At 43.8% G+C, this 14,121-nt stretch overlaps 1 protein-coding gene across 1 annotated transcript in view; it reads right to left on the minus strand.

Annotated features, from left to right (window-relative positions):
* Positions 1-5,739: 5,739 nt before the first annotated feature.
* Positions 5,740-14,121, minus strand: part of RBM15 (RNA binding motif protein 15) — a 61,832-nt gene continuing 53,450 nt past the window's right edge. Inside the window, exon 4 of the transcript XR_003943963.1 lies at positions 5,740-6,028. The gene's annotated coding sequence lies outside the window, so the exon portion shown is untranslated. The remainder of the gene's footprint in view (positions 6,029-14,121) is intronic.

Raw genomic sequence — 14,121 nt, forward strand, 5'->3', positions numbered from 1 at the left:
GACAGTGAGTTCAGTCTCTGTGTGTGCTTTTTTTTTTTATACATATTATGCTTCCCAGACTCCAGCTCTCATGTTGTGTAACCGAAAGCAACTGGTGTGCTGGACAGAGACAGAGTGTGTGTTTGTGTGAGAGAGACAGACTGTGTGTGAGTGTATGTGTGTGTGTGTGAGAGAGAGTGTGTGACAGTGAGTTCAGTATCTGTGTGTGCTTTTATTCTTTTGTTTTGTAGATATTATGCTTCCCATACTCCGCCTGTCATGTTGGGTAACCCTAAGCAATTGGTGTGAGAGAGAGAGAGAGAGTGTGTGTGTGTGGGGGGGGGGGGGGGGGGGGGGAATCAGCGGTGGCCTTGGGGGGGGGGGGGAGCAGCAGCAGCAACGTGGAGGTGGTGCGTACGGGGGCAACAGGGGGGGGCGTGTCCCCGGGGGTGGCCTCGGCATGCATTAATACTCCCTCACCCCAACCCAGTCCACCTGTAGTGCAACAGCGCACCTTCCGCTTCTAACCGTGCACCGTGTGTAGCCACCGTACCAATCGTCGCGCCGTGCGGTGTTACGCAACCAAGGAGGGGGGCTGGGACTGTGAGGAGGGAATGTGGAGTACGTTCTGCTGTGCAAGGATGTAACCACGCGTTTACCCATCCACAGCACTTTCACACTGGTGAAGCCTAACAGCAACAACACAACATTTTATTCGGCTCGCCGCCTGGGCCGCCCACACCACGTTCCGATTGGCGGAGTTTAACCACAACAAAGCAACAGTGTATTTGGCTCGGTGCCCGGTCCGCCCACACCATGTTCCCATTGAAAATGGCCTGTGTAGTTGACGCATGTGAAGAACAGCTGCACTGTTCTGCGCATGCATGGCACGTCGGGAGAGACCTGTGCAGCTGCGCTGTTCTGCGCATACACGGCACGTCGGGAGACCTGTGACGTGACTCTTCATTTATATAGTATGATTTCAGCAAAGCCTTTGTCACGGTTCCTCGTAGAAGGCTCTTGAATAAACTTGACAGGCTGAAGTTAGGACCCATAGTTGTGAACTGGATTAGGAACTAGTTGATACACATATGCCAGAGGATACTGGTTATGGAATTCATTCAACGGAAGGAAAGGTAAGTAGTGGAGTGCCTCAACTATCTGTGCTGAGGCCAATTCTATTCAATTTGTGAGCGACATTGCCGAAGGGTTAGAAGGTAAGGTTTGCCTTTTTGCAGAAACCACTAAAATGTGTAACACAATGGACACCCTAAAGGGAGTGGAAAACATGAAAAAGGATCTGCAAAACTTAGAAGAATGGTCTAATGTTTGGCAATTAAAATTCAATGCAAAGAGGTGCAGAGTGATACACTCAGGAAGCAGAAATCCAAGGGAGCCATATGTGCTAGGATGTGAGAGGCTGAAATGCACAGACACGGACAGGGACCTTGGGGCGATTGATTCTGAGGATCTGAAGGCGACGAAACAGTGTGACAAGGCGGTGGCTATAGCCAGAAGGATGTTAGGCTGGATAGACAGAGGTGTAACCAGAAAAGAAAGGAGGTGTTGATGCTCCTGTACAAATCGTTAGTGAGGCCCCACTTGGAGTACCGTGCACAGACTTGGAGGCCGTATCTTGCTAAGGATGTAAAAATTGAAGCAGTCCAGAGGAAGGCAACAAAAATGGTATGGGGCTTGCCCCAAAAGACATATGAGAAGAGACTGGAAGTCCTGAATATGTATACCCTAGAGAAGAGAAGGGACAGTGGAGATATGCTACAGATGTTTAAATACTTGAAAGGCATTAATATAGAAACAAATATTTTCTAGAGAAGGGAAAATGGTAAAACTAAAGGACATGACTTGAGGTTGCAGGGTGGTAGGAGTAATGTCAGGAAATTCTTTTTCATGGAAAGGGTAGTTGATGCCTGGAATGCCCTCCCAAGGGAAGTGATGGAGGAAAAAACGGTGACAGAACTCAAAAAGGCGTGGGATGAACACAGATCTCTAATTAGAAAATGAATGGTATAAACAACAAACTTAAATGGTTGTGCGTTTGCATGTTGAGTGGCACTTCAATGGCGACTCTGGCTGTGAAGAACTAAGGCTGGTGCTGGGCAAGCTTATACGCTCTGTGTCCTGTATATGGCAAACCAGTTTAGGATGGGCTGGAGGGGGCTTCAACAGAAACTCCAGTAATTTGGAACACGAGGACAGTGCCAGGCAGACTTTTATGGTCTGTGTCTCACAAATGACAAGATGGATTTAGATAGGTTGGAGTGGGTTTCAACAGCAACTTCATTAGTTGGAACCTAAAGGACAGGGCAGGTGAACTACTACGGTCTATGTCCAGAAATGCAAAGAGAGACAATGATCAAGTATTTTATATCACATTTATTGTTGGCATGATCACAACTTGATAATGAGTGTGACTATTGGGCAGACTGGATGGACCATTCAGGTCTTTATCTGTCGTCATTTTCTATGTTACTAGCTGTGCTGTAGACTGAGGTTAAACTCTAAAACAGCAACTTTAAATGCTAAATGGGCTTTTATATGAAATTCTAAGTCTTGAAATACTAAACTGTACTCTAACTGCCTTTGTTAAATAAGCAGATTAACTTAAAAACAGACTCTAATATTACTTATTTAACCCCAAGTTTACCTTTTCCAACACAATGTAATTTCCCAGCAGGTCAATACTCACCAGTGAAGATTTCTTCTCCTCAGCATGAACTGTCTTAACACCTCTTCAGGACATGCATGTTAGAATGCTGGAACAAACAGCTGGAAATGAACCAAACAACAGGCCTGGAACTGGAGTTACAAAGCAGGTCACAAAACTAGCACTGAAACTTGTAGTGAACAAGCACTAGATAACTGGAGTGTTTGAAGCTTGACAGCAAGGGGGCAGCTAATCTCCATAATGCTCCAAACAGCTATTTCCCAGCAACCCCTTTTCTTTTTTTTTTAAGCTGAGCCACAATGAACCTGTCTGAGGTTTTGACGGCTGTGTGGTATAATCCTTATAACTATAGCCACAGGCTTGCTTTAGGTTATTACCTGAGGGGGACTGTGGCCTAGTGGTTAGGGTGGTGGACTTTGGTCCTGGGGAACTGAGTTCAATTCCCGGCACAGGCAGCTCCTTGTGACTCTGGGCAAGTCACTTAACCCTCCATTGCCTGCCGCATTGAGCCTGCCATGAGTGGGAAAAGTGCAGGGTACAAATGTAACAAAAAAAAATAATTGCTAGGAAGAATTCCAATGTTGATCCCAATTCAAACTCGTAGAGGAGTCTTGCCTTGAAATCTCTGGGATGCTCGCGTTTGTAGGGACATCAATGTCCTCTGCAGCATTCTTTGACCCATCAATTTGTTCCCAGTTTTTCTGGTGTCCCTGAACCTTGCAAAGGATATCTGAGAATGGTTCCAGAGAGACACACAAACACTACAGGCCTGATTCAAATGATTTAAACAACCAGGAGAGACTCCTGGTCATTTAAATTGCTTGTCCAGAGCTAACCAAGCTTTTTCAGCAACACTTAACCAGATAGTGCTACTAAAGATACCTGGTTAGAATCCAAGCCAAAGCCAGCTAGGTTGGGGATGTTGTTGGCACTTAACTGGCTAAGATAACCACATAAACAGGTCCACATAAAGACACATTCCTATCTTTATATGGTTCTTCAGTGCCAAATATAATTTAACTGGCTGTGTTTTCTCTGGCTCCATAAACCCGGAAATTCAATATAAGGGCCCAGACATGGCCCAGCACTAAACTTCTGGGTATAACACCAGTGGCGGTCGGCAAAATGCCCATTGACAGCAGCTGAATAGAGTCCTAGTATTTGGAGGGACAGAGGAACTCCAGCTGAAAAATAATTATTTGTCATGAAAAAGAATTGGCCCTCAGGTACTGGCGTTGAAGTCTGAAGTGTTTGCTCCTTAAACACACTTTCTGGCCCACCAATCAAAACTTCTTGCCTTTTATGCTCTGCTTGGACTTTCTAGATCTTGGCAGTTTGCAGCTGTGTCTTCAATTCCTTCTGGATCTGATGCAGTGTCTGGTTGACCTCTGTGACTAATGAAACCGGGCCGCTGAGAGACTGAGCTGGGCCTGGGGCAAAATTGTCTGAGCCACCGCCCCCCTCCCTCGCCTGCCTGAAGTACCTTAGCTGGCTCTGCCCAGCATTGCCTGCCCCTTTGGCTGCTTTCCTCAGGTTGCACATGCTCAGTCTCAAAACTGAGCATATGTGGCCTGAGGGCCCAGCAGCTCATAGGCAGGCAATGCAAGGGTGAGCCCGGCACCGGAGTTCTCTCTCTCCTGCTCCTATCGGGACACGATCACCCGGGTCCCGTCAGGAGCAAGAGAGACTCCGGGCCTGGGAAAGTTTGCCCCCCCCCCCCCCCACTCGGCAGCTATAGGTCCGAAGGCAGCAAAGGATGGAAGTGTGTGCAAAGCTCAGCCTTGTTATACACAATAGCTTCATCCAGTCATTCTGGTGATAGATCAGGAAGCTACAAAAAAGTATTCCACTAATATCTGATTAATCTCATCAGTCCATAAGTGATGTGGTATGAAAACACAATTTGATATTTAACAATATACCTATGGTCTTCCAGAAACACAAGACAAATAGGATTTCATAGTCTGAAATAATACGATCAGGAAGTCCATGGAGCCAGAGGACACAGGATGGCAGAATCTGGTGAGGCGGTAGCACAGCTCTGTCACACCAGGAAAGCAGCACATTAAAACTGCTATCAGCACAGCCCTATTCCATCTTGCCCGCTTCAACAGGCAGTTTGCACCAGAGGAGGCGGGAAGAGCAGTGTTTCAGCACTGGCCTATACTGGAAGGCCCTATGACACTACAATTTATAGTTATAGTTCATCAGGAGCTTTCTATACCACTTTCCCAACAAGGTCAAGGCCGTGTACGGTCTAAAAACATGTAAGAAAGGAACATCATTAAATGACAGGAAAGAAGAGAAAGACAAAGAATCAATGTAAAAAACAGACTAGGGGGGAGGAGTGATCTAGTGAGCACAGGTCTTGCAATCCAGAGGTGGCCGGTTCAAATCCCACTGCTTCTCCTTGTAATCTTGCGCAAGTCACTTAACCCTCCATTGCCTCAGGTACAAACTTAGATTGTGAGCCCTCCTGGGCCAGAGAAATGTAACTCACCTTGAGCTACTACTGGGTGTGAGCAAAATCTAAATAAATAGATAAATAAAATATAAAAAAACAAAACACACCTACCAGGGAGGGATAAGCATTAAGAGAAAAAGCCTGCTCAATATAGAATAACTTCAAAGCCTTCTTAAAGGATTTGAAAATAAGTAAACTACGTACCAGATGAAGTATGGAATTCCAAAAGACAAGAGGCCAAAAAAAAGAAAGCTGAATGTCTGATTCATAGTGGGTATTTCTGGGCAAGGGGAGCATCAGATGGTGAGCGTCCAGGGAATGGAGTTGTCTAGTGGGGGTACAGAGAGAAATCAGTTTGGAAAGACAGGATGGGGTTCCCAAATGGAGTGCCTTAAAAGTTAAGCACAGATCTTAAACTGAATATGGGCTGCAGCCTAATAAGGCGGCGAAGGAAACATGATACTGTGAGTATAGGAGGGGGTAGGCAAGGGAAAAGGCGATGCCAGACTACTGGGGGGTGGGGGGATTAGGGCCTTCAACTGCAACTCAGAGGAGGGGGGCATAACTAAAGGTTTGCTTATCAAATACCTGTAGGCAGAGCCTGCCCAGCAGTAATTTGTCCTCTTTGGGTAGATGCCAACAAGTTCCACTATGGAGCCCAATACTCACTCCCCCCTCCCCTGGTCCTTCCCAATGTCTCTCAACAAATCTTTGAAAAGTACTGCCTTTGAAAATTGTAGCTACTGCTCCATTCAGGTTATCCCCACTGTTACCCAGCTATTTCAGCATGTAACTGCTATCCTGTGCTTCATTCCCATCCTCTTGCTTCTTTGAATTCGATTACAGTTTTGTCTCTACCACTTCCTCCAGAAAGGAACTGCAAGAATCCACCACCTTTTCTGAAAAGAAAAAAAAAATTGACATTTTTTCTGAATTTACCCACACTGAACTTCATACTGTGATCCTTACAGGTAGTAAAGGAGTAAAACAGTGATTACACAAGAACATAAGAATAGCCATACTGGGTCAGACAAATGGTCCATCTAGCCCAGTATCCCGTTTCCAATAGTGGCCAATCCAGGTCACAAGTTCCTGACAGAAACCCAATTAGTAGCAACATTCCATGCAACCATTCCCGGGGCAAGCAGTGACTTCCCCCATATCCATCTCAATAACAGACTATGGACTTTTCCTCCAGGAACTTGTCCAGACCCTTTTTAAACCCAGATATGCTAACCACTGTTACCACATCCTCCGGCAGCAAGTTCCAGAGCTTAACTATTCTTTGAATGAAAAAAATATTCTTCCTGTTTTAAAAGTATTTCCATGTAATTTTATTGAGTGTCCCCTGGTCTTTGTACTTTTTGAAAAAGTGAAAAATCGATTCGCTTTTACCCATTCTACACATAGAAACATGACAGCAGTTAAAGGCCATATGGCCCATCCAGTCTGCCCATCCTCTGTAACCCCCAATTCTACCTGTTCCTAAGCGATCCCACATGCTTATCCCATGCCTTTTTAAATTTTGGAACAGTCATCGACTCCACCACCTCCACCGGGAGGCCATTCCACGCCTCCACCACCCTTTCTGTGAAATAATACTTCCTTAGGTTACTCCTAAGCCTATTCCCCACTCAGGATTTTATAGACCTCAATCATATTCCCAAATATCTGTTGGAGGAACCCCAGCCAGTCAGGTTTTCACAATGACTATTCAGGAGATTGATTTACACACCAAGAAGGCAGTGTATACAAATCAATCCCAAGCATATTACTGTGGATATTCTGAAAACCTTACTGGCTAAGGTTCCCCTAAGAGATGTTTGGGAACCCCTGAGGTAAAGGGTCATGGGCTTGCTTTACTGCCTTGCCTATGGTACAACCAAAGCAATTTACATTTATTATATATAGGTACTTTCTCAGTCCCTAGTAGGCTCACAATCTAAGTTTTTGTACCAAGGTTACAAGGAGCCACAGTGGGAATTAAACAGTTATTAACTAGGTTAAATAGTGTAAACACCTTTTTCCCACAGTTTAAACCTTGAACTTTCTGCCAGAGGTTGAATAGCATTTGTTCAAACCAATCTCTAGATACAATTTCAGCAAATAAAATCAGTATACAACAAACTTGTGAGCTGAAAATATTACTCTGTTCGCATAGCTCTTATCCCAGACAATATTCAGTATACTCAAATTACTCTCAGTCCGTAATCATTAATGGAGGAAAAAGACCTCAAATATCCTGGCTTGATTTCATTATTATTACTACTAGTAAAAAAGGCCCGTTTCTGACACAAATGAAACGGGCGCTAGCAAGGTTTTCCTCAGAGTGTGGACCCCCTCCCCCTCCCGGCCCTCCGTTGTTAACCGTCTGCCCTCTGCATTGAAATCGCAGTCTCACCTCCGTGAAAGCAGCGGTGCAGGCAGCATAACGCCTCCCTTCGGGCCTCCTTCCCTTCCTGTGTCCCGACCTCGTCTGACGCAACTTCCATAAGGGCGGGACGCAAGGAGGGCCGAAGAGAGCCGTTCTGCTGCCTGCAGCGCTGCTTTCACGGAGGTGAGACTACGATTTCAATGCAGGGGGGCCCAGCCAGGTGGCAGATTGAGGGGGAGCGGCAATGACCTCGGGGGGGGGGGGGGGATGGAGGAGGAGCAGTAGCTGCGGCGACCTCGGGAGGGGGGCAGCGAGGGCGGAGCCTTGCGCTGCTACCATGCGGTTGGGTCAGTGCTGCGTGTGACGTACCTGGAAGTACGTGACGTCAGTTCAGGAGATGGATACAGAGAGCATGAATGCTTCAAGGCTTCACTTTTACAGAGTCAGCTTCAGAATGTTGGAGGTGCTTTTATTATATAGGATATGAACAACAGGAAAAGTAATAATTTATGAACAATTGGCTGAGAAACAAGTGGCTGAGAAAATAAAGGCAAAAGAGTTGGCATTCCAGAAATACACAAAAACTCAAGAACAGGAACACGGGGAGGAATACCGGATGAAACTGAAAGAAGCCAAGAGAGAGATACGTCTGGCGAAAGTGCAAGCGGAAGAACAAATGGCTAGAAATGTAAGGAAGGGTGACAAAAATTTCTTCAGGTATATTAGTGAATGGAGAATGACTAAAAAGAGAATTGTGAGACTAAAAGATACTGCAAACCGCTATGTAGATAGTGATGAAAAAAAAGCAAATTTGCTAAAAAGCAGGACCACGATGGACTGGCAAAAGAACAAATGAAAATGGAGCGGATACAGCATCATTTACAGAAGAGAGTGTGTATGAACAACTTGTAAAGCTAAAGGTGGACAAAGCCATGGGACCGGACGGGATCCACCCCAGGATATTGAGGGAGCTCAGAGAGGTTCTGGCGGGTTCTCTTAAAGATTTGTTTAATAAATCCTTGGAGACGGGAGAGGTTCCGAGGGACTGGAGAATGGCGAAGGTGGTCCCTCTTTATAAAAGTGGTGATAGGGAAGAAGCTGGAAACTACAGGCCGGTAAGCCTCACTTCGGTTATTGGAAAACTAATGGAAGCGATGCTGAAGGAAAGGATAGTGAATTTCCTGGAAGCCAATAAGTTGCAAGATCCGAGACAACATGGTTTTACCAAAGGGAAATCGTGCCAAACGAATCTCATTCAGTTCTTTGATTGGGTGACAGGATAATTGAATCAGGGACGAGCTATGGACGTAATCTACTTAGATTTCAGCAAAGCTTTTGACACGGTTCCCCACAGAAGGCTTTTAAATAAACTAGATGGGCTGAAGATAGGACCCGAAGTGGTGAACTGGATTAGGAACTGGTTGACGGACAGACGCCAGAGGGTGGTAGAGAATGGAGTTCGCTCAGAGGAGGGAAAGGTGAGTAGTGGAGTGCCTCAAGGATCGGTGCTGGGGCCGATTCTGTTCAATATATTTGTGAGTGACCTTGCCGAAGGGTTAGAAGGTAAAGTTTGCCTATTTGCGGATGATACTAAGATCTGTAACAGAGTGGACACCCTGGAGGGAGTGGAAAACATGAAAAAGGATCTGAAGAAGCTAGAAGAATGGTCTAAGTTTTGGCAATTAAAATTTAATGGGAACCAGGGAAGAAAGAATACTAACTCTAGCGACAACGCTTCCCCATATCAAGGGAACAATGGAATAGTGACTGGATTTTAATTTCACTTCGGATGGGGATTCCCACAGGTCGATAACAACAACTTAGTTGGACAGCACAGCCTCCGGAAATTAAAGCTAAGTAGAAACATTGAATTGAATACTAACAATAATGAACAAAGATAGGAAGGAAGGAGGTGTGCAATGATGTTGATTTAAAGGGATTTAAGCAGTTAATACTGCATAGAGTCCTGTGGACAATACCTCTCCACTGAGCACAGCATATAAAAATTAAAAATAAGTAGTTGTACACAAGAGCACAGGAGGGACTAATAGGGGTTTACATAATAACACATAAGGTTTCCCAATACAGTCCTTAGAAATAAAGTGGTGGAAACTGGACGAAATTTAACTACCCAGAACAGAGTGTAATAAATTAAAATTCCATGCCAAGAAATGCAAAGTGATGCACTTAGGGAATAGAAATCCACGGGAGATGTATGTGTTAGGCGGCGAGAATCTGATAGGTACGGACGGGGAGAGGGATCTTGCGGTGATAGTATCTGAGGATTTGAAGGCGACGAAACAGTGTGACAAGGCGGTGGCTGTATCTAGAAGGTTGTTGGGCTGTATACAGAGAGATGTGACCAGCAGAAGAAAGGGAGTGTTGATGCCCCTGTATAAGTCGTTGGTGAGGCCCCATCTGGAGTACTGTGCTCAGTTTTGGAGGCCATATCTTGCTAAGGATGAAAAAGAATCGAAACGGTGCAAAGAAAAGCTACAAGAATGGTATGGGATTTGCGTTACAAGACGTATGAGGAGAGACTTGATGACCTGAACATGTATACCATGGAGGAAAGGAGAAACAGGGGTGATATGATACAGACATTCAAATATTTGAAAGGTATTAATCCACAAACGAACCTTTTCCGGAGATACGAAGGCGGTAGAACGAGAGGGCATGAAATGAGATTGAAGGGGGGCAGACTCAAGAAAAATGTCATGAAGTATTTTTTCATGGAGAGAGTGGTGGATGCTTGGAATTCCCTCCCGCGGGAGGTGGTGGAGATGAAAACGGTAACGGAATTCAAACATGCGTGGGATAAACATAAAGGAATCCTGTTCAGAAGAAATGGATCCTCAGGAGCTTAGCCGAGATTGGATAACAGAGCCGGTAGTGGGAGGTGGGGCTGGTGGTTGGGAGGCGGGGATAGTGCTGGGCAGATTTATACGGTCTGTGCCAGAGCAGATGGTGGGAGGCGGGGATAGTGCTGGGCAGACTTGTACACTCTGTACCCTGAAAATGACAGGTACAAATCAAGGTAAGGTATACACAAAAAAGTGGCACATTTCTTGGGCAGACTGGATGGAACGTGCAGGTCTTTTTCTGCCGTCATCTACTATGTAACAATTTTATGAACAATTGAATCACAATTTGAGCAGACACTTGGACAAGCTAGCGTGAACAATATTTATGTATAAAATAAATTATTTGGAAGTTTTTTAGACTGATGAGAAGATTGGAGTCCAACATGAGCTGGCACGAAGATATCTCCATATGGTCTCTCCACAGTCGATGACCTAAGAATGATACAACCCAATTTCGTACTCAGGAACTTTCATGTATTACCATAATTTATTCTTCCTTAACATATATATGCACATGATATATATCTATACCATGATCTGTTCACGTATGTTATGTTACATGTATGTTACCATGTATGTATGCAACTTAACACATTACCATTTGTAATTCTGTAACCCGGAAATGGCAACCGCCATTACGGCAAAATGTAAGCCACATTGAGCCTGCAAATTGTTGGGAAAACGTGGGATACAAATGCTACAAATAAATAAATAAATATCTAACTTGCTGCCAAGCTGAGACATTTGAGGTCTTTCTCCTCCATTAATGATTACAGACTTGGACTAATCTGAGTGTACTAAATATTGTCTGAGATAAGAGATACACGAACAGAGTGATATTTTGTTGTATACAGCTTATAGCATTAACAGAAAGCCTCTAGAAGGCATGCAGGGCCCAGTTTAGTTTTCTTTCCCACCTACCCTCACCAACACCTACCAAACCCTGACACACCTCTTGATTTATAGTCTTAATTTATAGTCAATTATTCCAATCAAGAGAACAAAATGGGGGTTTGGTCAGAGTATTTTCATCTGTGATTGACTTTAACAATTTTATTCTTGCTAAGAAGCAAACACTAAATAAATCATACAATATAGCCTATACACTGCTGCCAGCTAGAGTGGTCTAGCAAGTTACGATAAACTATAATATAGCATATAATAATATTTAACCATATCTCCATTCTCATGTGCAACTTTCTTTAAATCAGTCACCTTACTTTCTAACTCTTCCTACTATCTATAAGTTACATCTTTGCTTTACCCTTCACTATCAATTATAATGCTCTATTACGTATTGTGTTGACATTGTAAGCAGTATACCATACTTTGTATTGTTACTTGAATATTTTTACTGCTGTAATTGCCTGTTGCTCATGTTTGGCCTATTCTTACTGTACACCGCCTCGAGTGAATTCCTTCAAGAAGGCAGTAAATAAATCCTAATAAATAAATAACCATCTAACTCTGGAAAATCATGCAAATGCCACAACAAGAAATGTTCAACATGATGTGGATGTTGAAACGAGTGAAATCTTACCTTCCCTTTCCGTAACTTGGTTCAAACCACTGTACTTACCCATGTTGACTACTGTAACAGCATTTTCATTGGATCCAAGGCCCATATCCTGAAAAAATTTCAGACCGCCCAAAACACAGCTGCCAGACTTATTTTTGGTAAATCACGATTTGAGAGCGCTACTCCTCTCCGTGAAAAGCTCCATTGGCTTCCTATTACTGAACGAATATACTTCAAAGTCCATACGCTAATTCACAAGATTATCTACGGTGATGCCCCTGATTACATGTATAATCTGATTGACTTTCCAGCTAGAAACGGTTTAAGATCTTCTCGAACATATCTCAACTTGCATCTTCCTAATTGCAAAGGACTTAAATACAAGACATATTATGCATCCAACTTCTCTGTAATAGGCAGTCAACTCTGGAATACTTTACCAAGATACATTTGAATAATCACTGACCTTTTACCTTTCCGGAAGCTATTGAAAACTTACCTCTTCAAGCAAGCCTACCCAAATAAACTGAATAAAACCACAAGTCCAACATAAGACTACAGAACTGGTCTATCCTCCCCTATCGTAATCCTTCAACATACCCTTCTTCTTACACCTCCCACACAATCTATTACTTCCTTCTTCCTACCCCTCCCTTACATTTGTTCCCTTAACTACACATTAACTCCCAATTCTCATCCTCCTCCTATTACCCTACATCTTCCACCCTCCTTTCCTTGCCTATCTTACATATCCACTCATAAATGACCAACTCATCTCTTACAATGTTATAACTGTACCCTTTCTGTATCACTTTGTTACCTGATATATTATGTAAGCCGCATTGAACCTGCCAACGAGTGGGAAAGTGCGGGATATAAATGTTACAAATAAATAAAATAATAAAAATATAATCTTAAGGCTCTTTATATTAATCTAAAATCCCTAGTACCTTATCAAGATTTAATAAATTAAACTCACCAATACTAAGATGCTCACAGAAATCCAGCAGCAAGAGGGGTGCTATCTGGTCTTTTACATTGAGTGTCACAGGTTATATGTGTGCACTCAGGGCAAAGAGCTCCTAGACCAAAGTAGCAGATTTGGAGGAGCTAAGGCAGACAGAAGTAAATAGAGAAGACCTGCAGGGCCATAGTAGGAAAGTCCCTCCTCCAGTTTGGCAGCCCCTGTGCTATGCTGGAAGAGAGGTCATCTAAAAGGAGAGCATAATCACCTTGGTGATGGAGAAAGTAATGCTGTAGCCAGGATCTGCAATATCCTCTCACACCAAAGAAGTATCTCCAAGGGCTTCTGCCTAGGAGGGAAAGGTTAGGACAGATATTGTGGCTGGTGATTTGATCATTAGGCATATAAAAGCTGGGTGGCTGGTGGAAATGAGAATCACTTGGCCACTTGCCTGCTTGGTACGAAGAAGGTGGACCTCACGCATCACCAAGATAAGATTTTAATCAGTGCTGGGGAACAGCTGGCTTATCTTGATACATGTGGGTACAAAATGTGGGAGGTCTCAAAGTCAAATTTAGGCTCTTAAGTAGAAAGCTGAAATCTAGAACCTCCAAGATATTTTCAGAAATGCCCCCATTCCACGCACAGGACCCATAAAGCAGGCAGGAATGCGTAGTTGAAACAGTGGTGCAGGAATATGGGATTTAGGACTTGTTAGGAACTGGGCAACATTCTGGGAAAGTGGAAGCTTATTCCAAAAGGATGAACTACCTTAACCAGGATGGAACCAGGCTGCAGGCACTAACATTTAAAAAGGAGACAGAGCAAGCATCTTTTAAAATAGACTTTTTTTGTTGGGGGGGGGGGGGGGGGAAGAAGAGCGCATGATTCAGAGTGAGATATCCTTGAAAGATACTATTAAAACAGGACATTTAGGGAGTCTTAACAAGAGGTTTCAACCAAGGTGAAAGAAAACCAGGAGTGTTCAAAGCAAGAGCAGAGTAAAGGTTGCAAATTATCCCTGTCAACTTCTAAGCAGCTTGTACATGCAAGGAAAGAACACAATTTGAAGTGTCTGTATGCAAAATGCTAGAAGCCTAAAATGTAAGCTGGGAGAGTTAGAGTATACAGCATTAAATGAAAAGATAGATATAATAAGCATCTCAGAGACCCGGTGGAAGGAGGACAATCAATGAGACACTGTTACCAGGATATAAATTATATCGCAAGGGTGGATCAAATTGGGAGTTTGCACTGTATGTTAAAGAGGG

The sequence above is a fragment of the Microcaecilia unicolor genome, chromosome 12, assembly GCF_901765095.1.
Source record: "Microcaecilia unicolor chromosome 12, aMicUni1.1, whole genome shotgun sequence".
Lineage (NCBI taxonomy): Eukaryota > Metazoa > Chordata > Amphibia > Gymnophiona > Siphonopidae > Microcaecilia > Microcaecilia unicolor.